The sequence below is a fragment of the Anomaloglossus baeobatrachus genome, assembly GCF_048569485.1.
Source record: "Anomaloglossus baeobatrachus isolate aAnoBae1 chromosome 5 unlocalized genomic scaffold, aAnoBae1.hap1 SUPER_5_unloc_12, whole genome shotgun sequence".
NCBI classification, from domain to species: Eukaryota; Metazoa; Chordata; class Amphibia; order Anura; family Aromobatidae; genus Anomaloglossus; species Anomaloglossus baeobatrachus.
Window position 1 is genome coordinate 888,014 of NW_027441787.1, and position 18,932 is coordinate 906,945.

Genomic DNA, 18,932 nt, shown 5'->3' on the forward strand with positions numbered 1-18,932 from the left:
TTTCCAGAACATTGATCTGAAGGGTGGACTCCTGCTGAGTCCACGTACCCTGAGCCCTGTGGTGGAGAAAAACTGCTCCCCACCCTGACAGACTCGCGTCTGTCGTGACCACCGCCCAGGATGGGGGTAGGAAGGACCTTCCTTGTGATAATGAGGTGGGAAGAAGCCACCATTGAAGAGAGTCCTTGGCCGTCTGGGAAAGGGAGACTTTCCTGTCCAAGGACGTCGACTTCCCGTCCCATTGGCGGAGAATGTCCCATTGAAGTGGGCGCAGATGAAACTGCGCAAACGGGACTGCCTCCATTGCTGCCACCATCTTCCCCAGGAAGTGCATGAGGCGTCTTAAGGGGTGCGACTGGCCTTGAAGGAGCGAGTGCACCCCTGTCTGTAGTGAACGCTGCTTGTCCATCGGAAGCTTCACTGTCGCTGAGAGAGTATGAAACTCCATGCCAAGATATGTTAGTGATTGGGTCGGTGACAGATTTGACTTTGAAAAGTTGATGATCCACCCGAAAGTCTGGAGAGTCACCAGCGCAACGTTCAGGCTGTGTTGGCATGCCTCGTGAGAGGGTGCCTTGACAAGTAGATCGTCCAAGTAAGGGATCACCGAGTGTCCCTGAGAGTGCAAGACTGCTACCACTGCTGCCCTGACCTTGGTGAAAACCCGTGGGGCTGTCGCCAGACCAAACGGCAGGGCTACGAACTGAAAGTTTTCGTCTCCTATAACGAAGCGTAGAAAACGCTGGTGCTCTGGAGCAATCGGCACGTGGAGATAAGCATCTTTGATGTCTATTGATGCTAGGAAATCTCCTTGAGACATCGAGGCAATGACGGAGCGGAGGGATTCCATCCGGAACCGTCTGGTTTTCACGTGCTTGTTGAGCAGTTTTAGGTCCAGAACAGGACGGAAAGAGCCGTCCTTTTTTGGCACCACAAATAGATTGGAGTAAAAACCCTGACCTCTTTCCTGAAGAGGAACAGGGATCACCACTCCCTCTGCCCTTAGAGAGCACACCGCTTGCAGAAGAGCATCGGCTCGGTCGGGATGTGGGGAAGTTCTGAAGAACCGAGGCGGAGGACGAGAACTGAACTCTATCCGGTACCCGTGAGACAAAATGTCTGTTACCCACCGGTCTTTGACCTGTGGCAGCCAAATGCCGCAAAAGCGGGAGAGCCTGCCACCGACCGAGGATGCGGAGAGAGGAGGCCGAAAGTCATGAGGCAGCCGGCTTGGAAGCGGTTCCTCCGGCTGCTTTCTTTGGACGTGAGTGAGTCCGCCAGGAATCTGAGCTCCTCTGCTCCTTCTGAGTCCTTTTGGACGAGGAGAATTGGGTCCTGCCCGAACCTCGAAAGGACCGAAACCTCGACTGTCCCTTCCACTGCTGAGGTTTGCTTGATCTGGGCTGGGGTAAGGAAGAGTCCTTACCCTTGGACTGTTTAATGATTTCCGCCAATTGCTCACCAAACAGCCTGTCTTGAGATAATGGCAAACTGGTTAAGCATTTTTTTGGAAGCAGAATCTGCTTTCCATTCTTTTAACCATAAGGCTCTGCGTAAAACCACCGAGTTGGCGGACGCCATTGACGTACGGCTGGTAGAGTCCAAGACCGCATTGATAGCGTAAGTCGCAAACGCAGACATTTGCGAGGTCAAGGACGCCACTTGCGGCACTGATGGACGTATGATCGAGTCCACCTGCGCCAGACCAGCTGAAATAGCTTGGAGTGCCCACACGGCTGCGAATGCTGGAGCAAACGACGCACCGATAGCTTCATAGACAGATTTCAACCAAAGGTCCATCTGTCTGTCATTGGCATCTTTAAGTGAAGCCCCATCTTCCACTGCAACTATGGATCTAGCCGCAAGCCTGGAGATTGGGGGGTCCACCTTTGGACACTGGGTCCAGCGTTTGACCACGTCAGGGGGAAAGGGATAACGTGTATCCTTAAGACGTTTGGAGAAACGCTTATCTGGAGAAGCATGGTGTTTCTGGACTGCTTCTCTGAAGTCCGCGTGGTCCAGAAAAGAGCTCAATTTACGTTTGGGATACCTAAAATGGAATTTCTCCTGCTGTGCTGCTGCATCCTCCGCTGGAGGAGAAATATCCAGCAGTCTATTGATGGCCGCTATAAGATCATTCACCATGGCGTCACCATCAGGGGTATCCAGGTTGAGAGCAGTCTCAGGATTAGACTCCTGATCACCTAGTTCTGTCTCATCATACAGAGAATCCTCTCGCTGAGACCCTGACCAGCGTGATGACGCCGAGTGTCTCTCCCAGCGAGCTCGCTTAGGCTGCCTGGGACTGTCGTCCGAGTCAGAGCCTTCAGCCTGTGATGCCTGGGACCCCCTTGGAGCACGGATTAGTTCCAACTGAGGGGGACCGGGAAACATTGAATCAGCAGTGCCCGTGGTCTGAGTGACCGGCCTGGACTGCAAAGTTTCTAGAATTTTTGTCATAGTCACAGACATCTTATCAGCAAAAACTGCAAACTCTGTCCCCGTCACCGGGGCAGGGTTCACAGGCGTCTCTGCCTGGGCCACTACTAGCATAGACTCCGGCTGACGAAGTGGCACAGGGACCGAACATTGCACACAATGGGGGTCAGTGGAACCTGCCGGTAGATCAGCCCCACATGCGGTACAGGCAGCATATGAAGCCCGTGCCTTGGCACCCTTGCTTTTTGCAGATGACATGCTGTTGTCTCCTCAGAGCAATATAGGGGTATAAGCCAAGAAGCGACCGTACAGTGCAATATATATATATATGTACAAACAAAAGTACACAAAACAACACTGTGGCACTAGTGGGGTCAGCACTTAGGTGCTGCTTACCGCCCGCTTAATAGCGGGTGTGTGGTCGCCAGAATCCCCTGTCTGGGTCTCCCAGGGCTATGTCCGTTCTCCAGCTCAGACTGCGTGCAGGAATGGCTGCCGGCGTCCTGTGAAGAGGGGCGGGCCGTGGGCGTGCTGCAGACAAGGAGCGGGAAACTGGCGTCCCACTGTGCCCAGTGAGAGGGCTGGAGTATGTAAATAAGACTCCAGCCCTCGGCGCTGACTATTGTACAGCGTCTCTCCCCTGCCCTGACTGACAGGGCTGGGGGCGGGAACGAACGTAACTAGGCCGCAGAAGCCGGGGACTAGATTTATCAGCGCTGCCGTCGTAAAAGCACGGTCGGCGCGAAGTCCCCGGCGCACCACAAGTCTCAGCCGCGCCGCTGTCTCCATGGCGGCCGGCGCGGTAGTTCCCCACATAAACTCACTCAGCTAAGCTGCAGTGAGTAAAACCCAGGCGCGCAGCGCTACTGTCCCCGGCGCACTAGAACACCCAGCAACGCTGGAGTGTGTCTGTGCCTGTCTGCACGGGGACACAGAGTACCTGAATGATGCAGGGCCTTGTCCCTGATGGTACCCAGCTCCGTATCCAGCAGGATCTCCGGGTCTGTGGATGGAGCCCGGCCTCAGAGTCTGGAGGCCGGTAAGATCCCACTTCACCAGAGCCCTCAGGGGGATGGAGAAGGAAAACAGCATGTGGGCTCCAGCCTCCGTACCCGCAATGGGTACCTCAACCTTAACAAACACCGCCAAAAAGAGTGGGGTGAGAAGGGAGCATGCTGGGGGCCCTTTAGTATGGGCCCTCTTTTCTTCCATCCGATATAGTCAGCAGCTACTGCTGACTAAACAGTGGAGCTATGCGTGGATGTCTGACCTCCTTCGCACAAAGCTTGAAAACTGAGCAGACCGTGATCCCACGGGGGGTGTATAGCCAGAAGGGGAGGGGCCTTACACTTTTTAGTGTAATGCTTTGTGTGGCCTCCGGAGGCAGTAGCTATACACCCAATCGTCTGGGTCTCCCAATGGAGCGCCGAAGAAATGAAAAATTGCTGATGAACTTTGAACCCTTCTAACTTCCTAACGGAAAAAAATGTTGTTTCGAAAATTGCGCTGGTGTAAAGTAGGCAAGTGGGAATTGTTACATAGTAACTATTTTGTGTGACATATCTCACAGATTTATGGGCATAAAATTTCAAAATTTTGAAAATTGCGAAATTTTCAAAATGTTCGCCAAATTTCCAAACTTTTCACACATAAACGCAAAAAATATCGGCCTAAATTTACCATTGACATGAAGTACAATATGTCACGAAAAAACAATCTCAGAATCGCCAGGATCCGTTGAAGCGTTCCAGAGTTATAACCTGTCAAAGTGACACTGGTCAGAATTGCAAAAAATGGCCGGGTCTTTAAGGTGAAAACAGGCTGGGGGCTGAAGGGGTTAAAAAACTTAGCAATTCTTTATTCATTTAAAATACAGAAAAAAATGGACATGGACATACACCAAGATATAATGAAATGGGGCCAGAAAGACATGGAAACAGCAACACGTTTCAAACATGGTCTGTGTTCTTTGTCAACCCCAATGGGAAAATTTACCCTAAGTTATATAATAAGTCCACTCCAGCCAATCAGGCATGGAGTGGACTTAATCAGTAGAAACACACAATACACATGTTATCAATACAAACAAAGGGAAAAAAATAAAAAGTAAAACATACAATCAACATATGTTGATTAAAAAATCAACAATTAAAAAAATTGTATGTATATACAAATATAAAAATACATAAAAATGTATAACAGCATAAACAAATTCTAATAATGAAACATAACATCGTGCCTCAGATTCAAACCTTAGGTGATTTTGTTTTTGAATGGAAAATCCAAGCATAAATAGAAGCACATTAAGGTCATGGAGTGGCCCAGCCAGACTCCAGACCTTAATCCCATAGAAAACCCATGGAGGACATGAAGCTCCAAGTTGCCAAGCAACAGACTTAAAATCTTAATTGATTTAGAGATGATCTGCAAAGAAAAGTGGAGCAAAATTCCTCATGACATCAAACCTCATCATCAACTACAAAGAACATCTGACTGCTGCGCTGCCAACAAGGGGACGGCCACCAAGTATTAAAGGGAATCTGTCAGCAGAAATTTCCCCTAAAACCTCACAGATTCCCCCTCTGCAGCTTGTGGGCTGCATTCTAGAAAGGTCCCTGTTAGTATTGTGGCCCCTTTCTGACCAAAAAAAAGAGTTTATAAAGAGGTACCTTTTTGGCTTCGGATTCTATAAATCTGACACGGGGGCGGGCTGCCTGATGGCCGTTATTCTGCCCCCTGGTCCTGTATGCCGCCCCCATCGCTGATTTCCATACTTTTGGACGCCGCCCACTGCTCCAGCCATCCCCGCGCATGCCCAGTGCCAGTCTCACGGGACTGAGCACTGTGACTGCTGGTGACGTGTGCGCAGGCAAGTGATTATGGGCGGGACTGTGACTGTTATCAGCAAGTACCCGCCCATAATCTCGTGAGCGCGCAAACCTCTCCAGCGTCACACTGTGCTCAGTGTAGATGCTAGACTGTATGGGCTGCTTCCAGGGATGACGTCCCTTTGTCACGTGATAGGGGCGTGTTCAAAATACTATCATGTGACAAAGGGATGTCATACCTGGAAGCAGCCCATACAGTCTAGCATCTACACTGAGCACAGTGTGACGCTGGAGAGGTTTGCGCGCTCACGAGATTATGGGCGGGTACTTGCTGATAACAGTCACAGTCCCGCCCATAATCACTTGCCTGCGCACACGTCACCAGCAGTCACAGTGCTCAGTCCCGTGAGACTGGCACTGGGCATGCGCGGGGATGGCTGGAGCAGTGGGCGGCGTCCAAAAGTATGGAAATCAGCGATGGGGGCGGCATACAGGACCAGGGGGCAGAATAACGGCCATCAGGCTGCCCGCCCCCGTGTCAGATTTATAGAATCCGAAGCCAAAAAGGTACCTCTTTATAAACTCTTTTTTTGGTCAGAAAGGGGGCACAATAATAACAGGGACCTTTCTAGAATGCAGCCCAGGAGCTGCAGAGGGGGAATCTGTGAGGTTTTAGGGGAAATTTCTGCTGCCAGGTTCCCTTTAAGCCTTGTTTGCCAGAGAAATCAAATAATTATTTTTCTCTGCAAAATGCAAATAAATGTATATAATTTATACAATGTGATTTTCTGGATTTTATTTTGGATTTTCTATGACTCACTGACAAAATTAAGTGACCCTTAAAATTATCGACTGTTCATGTCTTTGTCAGAGGGAAACTTACACAATCAGCGAGGGATCCAATACTTATTCCCTTCCCTGTAAATTATTCACATCCGGGCTCCGCACTGCACTGGATTTTATTGTTGGGATTTTTTTTTTGTTGATAAAAACCTGTAAAAAAAACACCAGGAAAAACCCAAATAAGAAACCGACTTCAGCCTCATCATAAAAGAAAAGACAATAACATGAGAACAAAGGAGAGGAAATAATAGAGACCCTGCACCTACCTCCACCTGCAGAGCCGCGCACTAGATATATAATACCCTGCACCTACCTCCACCTGCAGAGCCGCACACTAGATATATAATACCCTGCACCTACCTCCTCCTGCAGAGCCGCACACTAGATATATAATACCCTGCACCTACCTCCACCTGCAGAGCCGCACACTAGATATATAATACCCTGCACCTACCTCCACCTGCAGAGCCGCGCACTAGATATATAATACCCTGCACCTACCTCCACCTGCAGAGCCGCGCACTAGATATATAATACCCTGCACCTACCTCCACCTGCAGAGCCGCGCACTAGATATATAATACCCTGCACCTACCTCCACCTGCAGAGCCGCACACTAGATATATAATACCCTGCACCTACCTCCACCTGCAGAGCCGCACACTAGATATATAATACCCTGCACCTACCTCCACCTGCAGAGCCGCACACTAGATATATAATACCCTGCACCTACCTCCTCCTGCAGAGCCGCACACTAGATATATAATACCCTGCACCTACCTCCACCTGCAGAGCCGCACACTAGATATATAATACCCTGCACCTACCTCCACCTGCAGAGCCGCACACTAGATATATAATACCCTGCACCTACCTCCACCTGCAGAGCCGCACACTAGATATATAATACCCTGCACCTACCTCCACCTGCAGAGCCGCACACTAGATATATAATACCCTGCACCTACCTCCACCTGCAGAGCCGCACACTAGATATATAATACCCTGCACCTACCTCCACCTGCAGAGCCGCACACTAGATATATAATACCCTGCACCTACCTCCACCTGCAGAGCCGCACACTAGATATATAATACCCTGCACCTACCTCCACCTGCAGAGCCGCACACTAGATATACAATACCCTGCACCTACCTCCACCTGCAGAGCCGCACACTAGATATACAATACCCTGCACCTACCTCCACCTGCAGAGCCGCACACTAGATATACAATACCCTGCACCTACCTCCACCTGCAGAGCCGCACACTAGATATACAATACCCTGCACCTACCTCCACCTGCAGAGCCGCACACTAGATATACAATACCCTGCACCTACCTCCACCTGCAGAGCCGCACACTAGATATACAATACCCTGCACCTACCTCCACCTGCAGAGCCGCACACTAGATATACAATACCCTGCACCTACCTCCACCTGCAGAGCCGCACACTAGATATACAATACCCTGCACCTACCTCCACCTGCAGAGCCGCACACTAGATATACAATACCCTGCACCTACCTCCACCTGCAGAGCCGCACACTAGATATATAATACCCTGCACCTACCTCCACCTGCAGAGCCGCACACTAGATATATAATACCCTGCACCTACCTCCACCTGCAGAGCCGCACACTAGATATATAATACCCTGCACCTACCTCCACCTGCAGAGCCGCACACTAGATATATAATACCCTGCACCTACCTCCACCTGCAGAGCCGCACACTAGATATATAATACCCTGCACCTACCTCCACCTGCAGAGCCGCACACTAGATATATAATACCCTGCACCTACCTCCACCTGCAGAGCCGCACACTAGATATATAATACCCTGCACCTACCTCCACCTGCAGAGCCGCACACTAGATATATAATACCCTGCACCTACCTCCACCTGCAGAGCCGCACACTAGATATATAATACCCTGCACCTACCTCCACCTGCAGAGCCGCACACTAGATATATAATACCCTGCACCTACCTCCACCTGCAGAGCCGCACACTAGATATATAATACCCTGCACCTACCTCCACCTGCAGAGCCGCACACTAGATATATAATACCCTGCACCTACCTCCACCTGCAGAGCCGCACACTAGATATATAATACCCTGCACCTACCTCCACCTGCAGAGCCGCACACTAGATATATAATACCCTGCACCTACCTCCACCTGCAGAGCCGCACACTAGATATATAATACCCTGCACCTACCTCCACCTGCAGAGCCGCACACTAGATATATAATACCCTGCACCTACCTCCACCTGCAGAGCCGCGCACTAGATATATAATACCCTGCACCTACCTCCACCTGCAGAGCCGCGCACTAGATATACAATACCCTGCACCTACCTCCACCTGCAGAGCCGCGCACTAGATATACAATACCCTGCACCTACCTCCACCTGCAGAGCCGCGCACTAGATATACAATACCCTGCACCTACCTCCACCTGCAGAGCCGCGCACTAGATATACAATACCCTGCACCTACCTCCACCTGCAGAGCCGCACACTAGATATACAATACCCTGCACCTACCTCCACCTGCAGAGCCGCACACTAGATATATAATACCCTGCACCTACCTCCACCTGCAGAGCCGCACACTAGATATACAATACCCTGCACCTACCTCCACCTGCAGAGCCGCACACTAGATATACAATACCCTGCACCTACCTCCACCTGCAGAGCCGCACACTAGATATACAATACCCTGCACCTACCTCCACCTGCAGAGCCGCACACTAGATATATAATACCCTGCACCTACCTCCACCTGCAGAGCCGCACACTAGATATATAATACCCTGCACCTACCTCCACCTGCAGAGCCGCACACTAGATATATAATACCCTGCACCTACCTCCACCTGCAGAGCCGCACACTAGATATATAATACCCTGCACCTACCTCCACCTGCAGAGCCGCACACTAGATATATAATACCCTGCACCTACCTCCACCTGCAGAGCCGCACACTAGATATATAATACCCTGCACCTACCTCCACCTGCAGAGCCGCACACTAGATATATAATACCCTGCACCTACCTCCACCTGCAGAGCCGCACACTAGATATATAATACCCTGCACCTACCTCCACCTGCAGAGCCGCACACTAGATATATAATACCCTGCACCTACCTCCTCCTGCAGAGCCGCACACTAGATATATAATACCCTGCACCTACCTCCTCCTGCAGAGCCGCACACTAGATATATAATACCCTGCACCTACCTCCACCTGCAGAGCCGCACACTAGATATATAATACCCTGCACACACCTCCACCTGCAGAGCCGCACACTAGATATATAATACCCTGCACCTACCTCCACCTGCAGAGCCGCACACCAGATATATAATACCCTGCACCTACCTCCACCTGCAGAGCCGCACACCAGATATATAATACCCTGCACCTACCTCCACCTGCAGAGCCGCACACCAGATATATAATAACCTGCACCTACCTCCACATGCAGAGCCGCGCACCAGATATATAATACCCTGCACCTACCTCCACCTGCAGAGCCGCGCACTAGATATATAATACCCTGCACCTACCTCCACCTGCAGAGCCGCGCACTAGATATACAATACCCTGCACCTACCTCCACCTGCAGAGCCGCACACTAGATATATAATACCCTGCACCTACCTCCACCTGCAGAGCCGCACACTAGATATATAATACCCTGCACCTACCTCCACCTGCAGAGCCGCACACTAGATATATAATACCCTGCACCTACCTCCACCTGCAGAGCCGCACACTAGATATATAATACCCTGCACCTACCTCCACCTGCAGAGCCGCGCACTAGATATATAATACCCTGCACCTACCTCCACCTGCAGAGCCGCGCACTAGATATATAATACCCTGCACCTACCTCCACCTGCAGAGCCGCACACTAGATATATAATACCCTGCACCTACCTCCACCTGCAGAGCCGCACACTAGATATATAATACCCTGCACCTACCTCCACCTGCAGAGCCGCACACTAGATATATAATACCCTGCACCTACCTCCACCTGCAGAGCCGCACACTAGATATATAATACCCTGCACCTACCTCCACCTGCAGAGCCGCACACTAGATATATAATACCCTGCACCTACCTCCACCTGCAGAGCCGCACACTAGATATATAATACCCTGCACCTACCTCCACCTGCAGAGCCGCACACTAGATATATAATACCCTGCACCTACCTCCACCTGCAGAGCCGCACACTAGATATATAATACCCTGCACCTACCTCCTCCTACAGAGCCGCACACTTGATATATAATACCCTGCACACACCTCCACCTGCAGAGCCGCACACTAGATATATAATACCCTGCACCTACCTCCACCTGCAGAGCCGCACACTAGATATATAATACCCTGCACCTACCTCCACCTGCAGAGCCGCACACTAGATATATAATACCCTGCACACACCTCCACCTGCAGAGCCGCACACTAGATATATAATACCCTGCACACACCTCCACCTGCAGAGCCGCACACTAGATATATAATACCCTGCACCTACCTCCACCTGCAGAGCCGCACACTAGATATATAATACCCTGCACCTACCTCCTCCTGCAGAGCCGCACACTAGATATATAATACCCTGCACCTACCTCCTCCTGCAGAGCCGCACACTAGATATATAATACCCTGCACCTACCTCCACCTGCAGAGCCGCACACTAGATATATAATACCCTGCACACACCTCCACCTGCAGAGCCGCACACTAGATATATAATACCCTGCACACACCTCCACCTGCAGAGCCGCACACTAGATATATAATACCCTGCACCTACCTCCACCTGCAGAGCCGCACACTAGATATATAATACCCTGCACCTACCTCCTCCTGCAGAGCCGCACACTAGATATATAATACCCTGCACCTACCTCCTCCTGCAGAGCCGCACACTAGATATATAATACCCTGCACCTACCTCCACCTGCAGAGCCGCACACTAGATATATAATAGCCTGCACCTACCTCCACCTGCAGAGCCGCACACTAGATATATAATAGCCTGCACCTACCTCCACCTGCAGAGCCGCACACTAGATATATAATACCCTGCACCTACCTCCACCTGCAGAGCCGCACACTAGATATATAATACCCTGCACCTACCTTCTCCTGCAGAGCCGCACACTAGATATATAATACCCTGCACACACCTCCACCTGCAGAGCCGCACACTAGATATATAATACCCTGCACCTACCTCCACCTGCAGAGCCGCACACTAGATATATAATACCCTGCACCTACCTCCTCCTGCAGAGCCGCACACTAGATATATAATACCCTGCACCTACCTCCACCTGCAGAGCCGCACACTAGATATATAATACCCTGCACCTACCTCCACCTGCAGAGCCGCACACTAGATATATAATACCCTGCACCTACCTCCACCTGCAGAGCCGCACACTAGATATATAATACCCTGCACCTACCTCCACCTGCAGAGCCGCACACTAGATATATAATACCCTGCACCTACCTCCACCTGCAGAGCCGCACACTAGATATATAATACCCTGCACCTACCTCCACCTGCAGAGCCGCACACTAGATATATAATACCCTGCACCTACCTCCACCTGCAGAGCCGCACACTAGATATATAATACCCTGCACCTACCTCCACCTGCAGAGCCGCACACTAGATATATAATACCCTGCACCTACCTCCTCCTGCAGAGCCGCACACTAGATATATAATACCCTGCACCTACCTCCACCTGCAGAGCCGCACACTAGATATATAACACCCTGCACCCACCTCCACCTGCAGAGCCGCACACTAGATATATAATACCCTGCACCCACCTCCACCTGCAGAGCCGCACACTAGATATATAATACCCTGCACCCACCTCCACCTGCAGAGCCGCACACTAGATATATAATACCCTGCACCCACCTCCACCTGCAGAGCCGCACACTAGATATATAATACCCTGCACCCACCTCCACCTGCAGAGCCGCACACTAGATATATAATACCCTGCACCTACCTCCACCTGCAGAGCCGCACACTAGATATATAATACCCTGCACCTACCTCCACCTGCAGAGCCGCACACTAGATATATAATACCCTGCACCTACCTCCACCTGCAGAGCCGCACACTAGATATATAATACCCTGCACCTACCTCCACCTGCAGAGCCGCACACTAGATATATAATACCCTGCACCTACCTCCACCTGCAGAGCGAGCCGCACACTAGATATATAATACCTGCACCCACCTCCACCTGCAGAGCCGCACACTAGATATATAATACCCTGCACCCACCTCCACCTGCAGAGCCGCACACTAGATATATAATACCCTGCACCCACCTCCACCTGCAGAGCCGCACACTAGATATATAATACCCTGCACCTACCTCCACCTGCAGAGCCGCACACTAGATATATAATACCCTGCACCTACCTCCACCTGCAGAGCCGCACACTAGATATATAATACCCTGCACCTACCTCCACCTGCAGAGCCGCACACTAGATATATAATACCCTGCACCTACCTCCACCTGCAGAGCCGCACACTAGATATATAATACCCTGCACCTACCTCCACCTGCAGAGCCTCACACTAGATATATAATACCCTGCACCTACCTCCTCCTGCAGAGCCGCACACTAGATATATAATACCCTGCACCTACCTCCTCCTGCAGAGCCGCACACTAGATATATAATACCCTGCACCTACCTCCACCTGCAGAGCCGCACACTAGATATATAATACCCTGCACCTACCTCCACCTGCAGAGCCGCACACTAGATATATAATACCCTGCACCTACCTCCACCTGCAGAGCCGCACACTAGATATATAATACCCTGCACCTCCCTCCACCTGCAGAGCCGCACACTAGATATATAATACCCTGCACCTACCTCCTCCTGCAGAGCCGCACACTAGATATATAATACCCTGCACCTACCTCCACCTGCAGAGCCGCACACTAGATATATAATACCCTGCACCTACCTCCTCCTGCAGAGCCGCACACTAGATATATAATACCCTGCACCTACCTCCACCTGCAGAGCCGCACACTAGATATATAATACCCTGCACCTACCTCCACCTGCAGAGCCGCACACTAGATATATAATACCCTGCACCTACCTCCACCTGCAGAGCCGCACACTAGATATATAATAACCTGCACCTACCTCCACCTGCAGAGCCGCACACTAGATATATAATACCCTGCACCTACCTCCACCTGCAGAGCCGCACACTAGATATATAATACCCTGCACCTACCTCCACCTGCAGAGCCGCACACTGGATATATAATACCCTGCACCTACCTCCACCTGCAGAGCCGCACACTAGATATATAATACCCTGCACCTACCTCCACCTGCAGAGCCGCACACTAGATATATAATAACCTGCACCTACCTCCACCTGCAGAGCCGCACACTAGATATATAATACCCTGCACCTACCTCCACCTGCAGAGCCGCACACTAGATATATAATACCCTGCACCTACCTCCACCTGCAGAGCCGCACACTAGATATATAATACCCTGCACCTACCTCCACCTGCAGAGCCGCACACTAGATATATAATACCCTGCACCTACCTCCTCCTGCAGAGCCGCACACTAGATATATAATACCCTGCACCTACCTCCACCTGCAGAGCCGCACACTAGATATATAATACCCTGCACCTACCTCCACCTGCAGAGCCGCACACTAGATATATGGTAGAGTCTAGATCCCAGTGGCCAGAAGGACCTCTGCTGACGTCACGCCCATGTGACCGGCCTCTTGTGTGGGAGGAGCCTGTAGTTCCCGGCAGTCAGTGCGCAGTTGCTGTACAAGCAGCAGGATGTTTCCCCTCTTCCCTGTTTCTGCTGTTTTTCTACCCCGAGGTGTGTGATATAACAGGAGGTAATATCTGATGGAGATTATCATGTATGAGCTTCAGGGGGAAATAAAAAGGGATTGTAGGTCACTGTCTCTGGGTGCAATAGTGTGCAGCAGTAGGTGTAATGCTCTATCTGTGGGGGGTGCGATGCAGAGGAAGAGAGGGTGCGATGCTCTGACCGGGGGGTGGGGGTTGAGAGGGTGCGATGCTCTGACCGGGGGGGGGAAGAGAGGGTGCGATGCTCTGACCGGGGGGGGGGGGGGGGGGAGAGGGTGCGATGCTCTGACCGTGAGGGGGGGGGGGGGGGGAGAGGGTGCGATGCTCTGACCGTGAGGGGGGGGGGGGGAGAGGGTGCGATGCTCTGACCGTGGGGGGGGGGAGAGAGGGTGCGATGCTCTGACCGTGGGGGGGGGGGAAGTAGAGGGTGCGATGCTCTTACTGTGAGGGGGGGGAAGAGAGGGTGCGATGCTCTGACTGTGAGGGGGGGGAAGAGAGGGTGCGATGCTCTGACCGTGAAGGGGGGAAGAGAGGGTGCGTTGCTCTGACCGTGAGGGGGGGGGGAGAGGGTGCGATGCTCTGACCGTGAGGGGGGGGGGGGAGAGGGTGCGATGCTCTGACCGTGAGGGGGGGGGGGAGAGAGGGTGCGATGCTCTGACCGTGAGGGGGGGGGGGGAAGAGAGGGTGCGATGCTCTGACCGTGAGGGGGGGGGGGGGGGGAGAGAGGGTGCGATGCTCTGACTGGGAGGGGGGAAGAGAGGGTGCGATGCTCTGACCGTGGGGGGGGGGAAGAGAGGGTGCGATGCTCTGACCGTGGGGGGGGGGAAGAGAGGGTGCGATGCTCTTACTGTGAGGGGGGGGAAGAGAGGGTGCGATGCTCTTACTGTGAGGGGGGGGAAGAGAGGGTGCGATGCTCTGACTGTGAGGGGGGGGGAAGAGAGGGTGCGATGCTCTGACTGTGAGGGGGGGGAAGAGAGGGTGCGATGCTCTGACCGTGAAGGGGGGAAGAGAGGGTGCGATGCTCTGACCGTGAGGGGGGGGGGACGAGAGGGTGCGATGCTCTGACTGTGAAGGGAAGAGAGGGGTGCGATGCTCTGACTGTGAAGGGAAGAGAGGGTGCGATGCTCTGACTGTGAGGGGGGGGGGGGGAAGAGAGGGTGCGATGCTCTGACTGTGAGGGGGGGGGAAGAGAGGGTGCGATGCTCTGACTGTGAGGGGGGGGGAAGAGGGTGCGATGCTCTGACTGTGAGGGGGGGGAAGAGAGGGTGCGATGCTCTGACTGTGGGAAGGGGGGGGGGGAGAGAGAGGGTGCGATGCTCTGCCTGTGGGAATTGGGAGAGAGAGGGTGCGATGCTCTGCTTGTGGGAAGGGGGAGAGAGAGAGGGTGCGATGCTCTGCCTGGGGGAAGGGGGGGAGAGAGAGAGAGGGGTGCGATGCTCTGCCTGGGGGAAGGGGGGGAGAGAGGGTGCGATGCTCTGCCTGTGGGAAGGGGGGGGGGGGGAGAGAGAGGGGTGCGATGCTCTGCCTGTGGGAATTGGGGAGAGAGAGGGTGCGATGCTCTGCTTGTGGGAAGGGGGAGAGAGAGAGGGTGCGATGCTCTGCCTGGGGGAAGGGGGGGAGAGAGAGAGGGTGCGATGCTCTGCCTGGGGGAAGGGGGGAGAGGGTGCGATGCTCTGCCTGGGGGAAGGGGGGAGAGGGTGCGATGCTCTGCCTGGGGGAAGGGGGGAGAGAGGGTGCGATGCTCTGCCTGGGGGAAGGGGGGGAGAGAGAGAGGGTGCGATGCTCTGCCTGGGGGAAGGGGGGGAGAGAGAGAGGGTGCGATGCTCTGCCTGGGGGAAGGGGGGGAGAGAGAGAGGGTGCGATGCTCTGCCTGGGGGAAGGGGGGGAGAGAGAGAGGGTGCGATGCTTGGCCTGGGGGAAGGGGGGGAGAGAGAGAGAGGGTGCGATGCTCTGCCTGGGGGAAGGGGGGGGGATGCAATGCTCTGTCTGTGGGGGAGTCGCAGAGCAGCACCCGGCGTCCCTGTTGTCTTTTCCCGTTAGAGGCATGGAGCGGGGGGATAGATCCAGGAGGAGGGGATTGGAGCGGTCACTGTATATAAGGGAAGCCCATTGGATATTAAAGCTGGAGCCAGAGATCACAAAGGGCTGAATTCCACAATGATCTGTGACTGATACTGATGGGTTTATTAGCAGGTGATTATCAGCGCATTCATTATACACAGTTTATGGGAATTTGTGGCATTATTATTATTATTATTATTATTACTAATTATTGGTCATTTTTCTTTATAGAGTTCGGGGCAATGTCGGCTCCACAGAGAATTCTTCCTCATCCACTGAATATGAAGGTTTCATCTATTGGAGAGAATCCCACAAGTGACATAAAAGGATATCTCTCTGTATACATTCTCTGCACTGTGTATTATATGGGGTGTACTTATATATTCTCTGTGCTGTGTATTATATGGGGTGTACTTATATATTCCCTGTACTGTATATTATATGGGGTGTACTTATATATTCTCTGTACTGTGTATTATATGGGGTGTACTTATATATTCTCTGTGCTGTGTATTATATGGGGTGTACTTATATAATGTTTGTATTGATGCTTCTCTGTGTATATTCTCTGTACTGTGTATTATATGGGGTGTACTTATATCTTCTCTGTACTGTGTATTATATGGGGTGTACTTATATAATGTTGTATTGATGCTTCTTGTAATCTTCTATCATTGTAAGTTGTCATTTGCTCGTGTCTTGGTGATTTGATGATTCGGTGACGGTGTTTGTTCCCCCCTCAGAGGTTGTGTGGGTTTTATAAGTGGCCGCATTCACTTTGATATTGTCATGTAAGAGCAGTCATCTGTGTGAGACGTGGTGATGGACAGGGTGTCCTTTTTTTCCCACTGTCTTTAATAAAGTTTCTTTTAATTAAGCTGTTTCTGGATTTCCTCTCTTCTATGGGGTCTCATAGATGCTACCATCACTAATTTAGGACTTAGTGGCAGGTGTGGACTGCTATTAACTCCTTATTACCCCGATTACCACTACACCAGGGCAATCAAGATGATCCAGGTAAAGTGCTGGGATTGTCACATCTAATGGATGCAGCAATCCGGGAGGCTGCAGGCTGATATTTTTAGGCTGGGGGGGGGGCAGCCTAATAACCATAGGCCTCCCCAGTCTGAGAATACCAGCCACCAGTTGTGAGGCTTTACCTTAGCTGGGTATCAAAATTGAGGGGACTGCACACTGTTATTTTACTGTACAATATAGACGCACCGGCGGCTGTGATTGGTTGCAGTCAGACAGCTGTCAGTCAGTGTGGGGGTACATCTGACTGCAACCAATCACAGCCACCAGTGGGCAGGGGAAGCCGTGAATATGTATGAGCCTAATGAGCGGCCCAGGAAGAAGAATGAGAGGCCGCAGGAGCAGTGTGACAGCCGCGCCGGTGATCGGTGAGTATGAAGTGCTTGCTCCTAATGCTTTGTGCCGGATTCTGTTCCCCATAGACTTTTTATGGGGACCAGCATCTGACCAGACACTGGGGATCAATCCCCCACTGACCTGGAGCCAGCGGGGGATTGATCTGCCAGTCCTCCAAAACACAGAAAGAAGTGACATGCTGCTGCTTTTTCCTTCCATAAAAACTGCAAGGAACAAAGAAGCGACGTGTGCACAGCCTGTCTGAATTCTCATAGACTTTGCTGGGGAAGACAATGCATGCAGTTTTGGGCAACAAACCACCAAAAAACGTGGCAAAATACGCAGCATGCGCACAGGGCCTAAAGATGGAATTTCTGTTCGTTAACTTTCCAGACCTGTGACAGTGGCCGCTGTGTAATGTGTGGCAGACGGACAGGAGGTGTGAGAACGGCCTCTGACCGCACCACAGCCTTACCTCTTCATTATATTACCTGGCCGGTGTGTAATGTGTGGCAGATGGACAGGAGGTATGAGAACAGCCTCTGACCGCACCACAGCCTTACCTCTTCATTTTATTACCTGGCTGGTGTGTAATGTGTGGCAGATGGACAGGAGGTATGAGAACGGCCTCTGACCGCACCACAGCCTTACCTCTTCATTTTATTACCTGGCTGGTGTGTAATGTGTGGCAGACGGACAGGAGGTGTGAGAACGGCCTCTGACCGCACCACAGCCTTACCTCTTCATTTTATTACCTGGCCGGTGTGTAATGTGTGGCAGACGGACAGGAGGTGTGAGAACGGCCTCTGACCGCACCACAGCCTTACCTCTTCATTTTATTACCTGGCTGGTGTGTAATGTGTGGCAGACGGACAGGAGGTATGAGAACGGCCTCTGACCGCACCACATCCTTAGCTCTTCATTGTATTACCTGGCCGGTGTGTAATGTGTGGCAGATGGACAGGAGGTGTGAGAACGGCCTCTAACCGCACCACAGCCTCAGCTCTTCATTATATTACCTGGCCGGTGTGTAATGTGTGGCAGATGGACAGGAGGTGTGAGAACGGCCTCTGACCGCACCACATCCTTAGCTCTTCATTATATTACCTGGCCGGTGTGTAATGTGTGGCAGATGGACAGGAGGTGTGAGAACGGCCTCTGACCGCACCACAGCCTTAGCTCTTCATTGTATTACCTGGCTGGTGTGTAATGTGTGGCAGATGGACAGGAGGTATGAGAACGGCCTCTGACCGCACCACATCCTCAGCTCTTCATTTTATTACCTGGCCGGTGTGTAATGTGTGGCAGATGGACAGGAGGTATGAGAGCGGCCTCTGACCGCACCACAGCCTTACCTCTTCATTTTATTACCTGGCTGGTGTGTAATGTGTGGCAGACGGACAGGAGG

General features: G+C 51.9%; 1 long non-coding RNA gene across 1 annotated transcript; it reads left to right on the forward strand.

Annotated features, from left to right (window-relative positions):
- Positions 1–14,014: 14,014 nt before the first annotated feature.
- On the forward strand, positions 14,015–17,030 carry LOC142258822 (uncharacterized). Its single transcript, XR_012727878.1, has 2 exons — positions 14,015–14,118; positions 16,385–17,030. It is a non-coding gene; the product is annotated as an uncharacterized LOC142258822 (long non-coding RNA).
- The last annotated feature ends 1,902 nt before the right edge of the window (positions 17,031–18,932 follow it).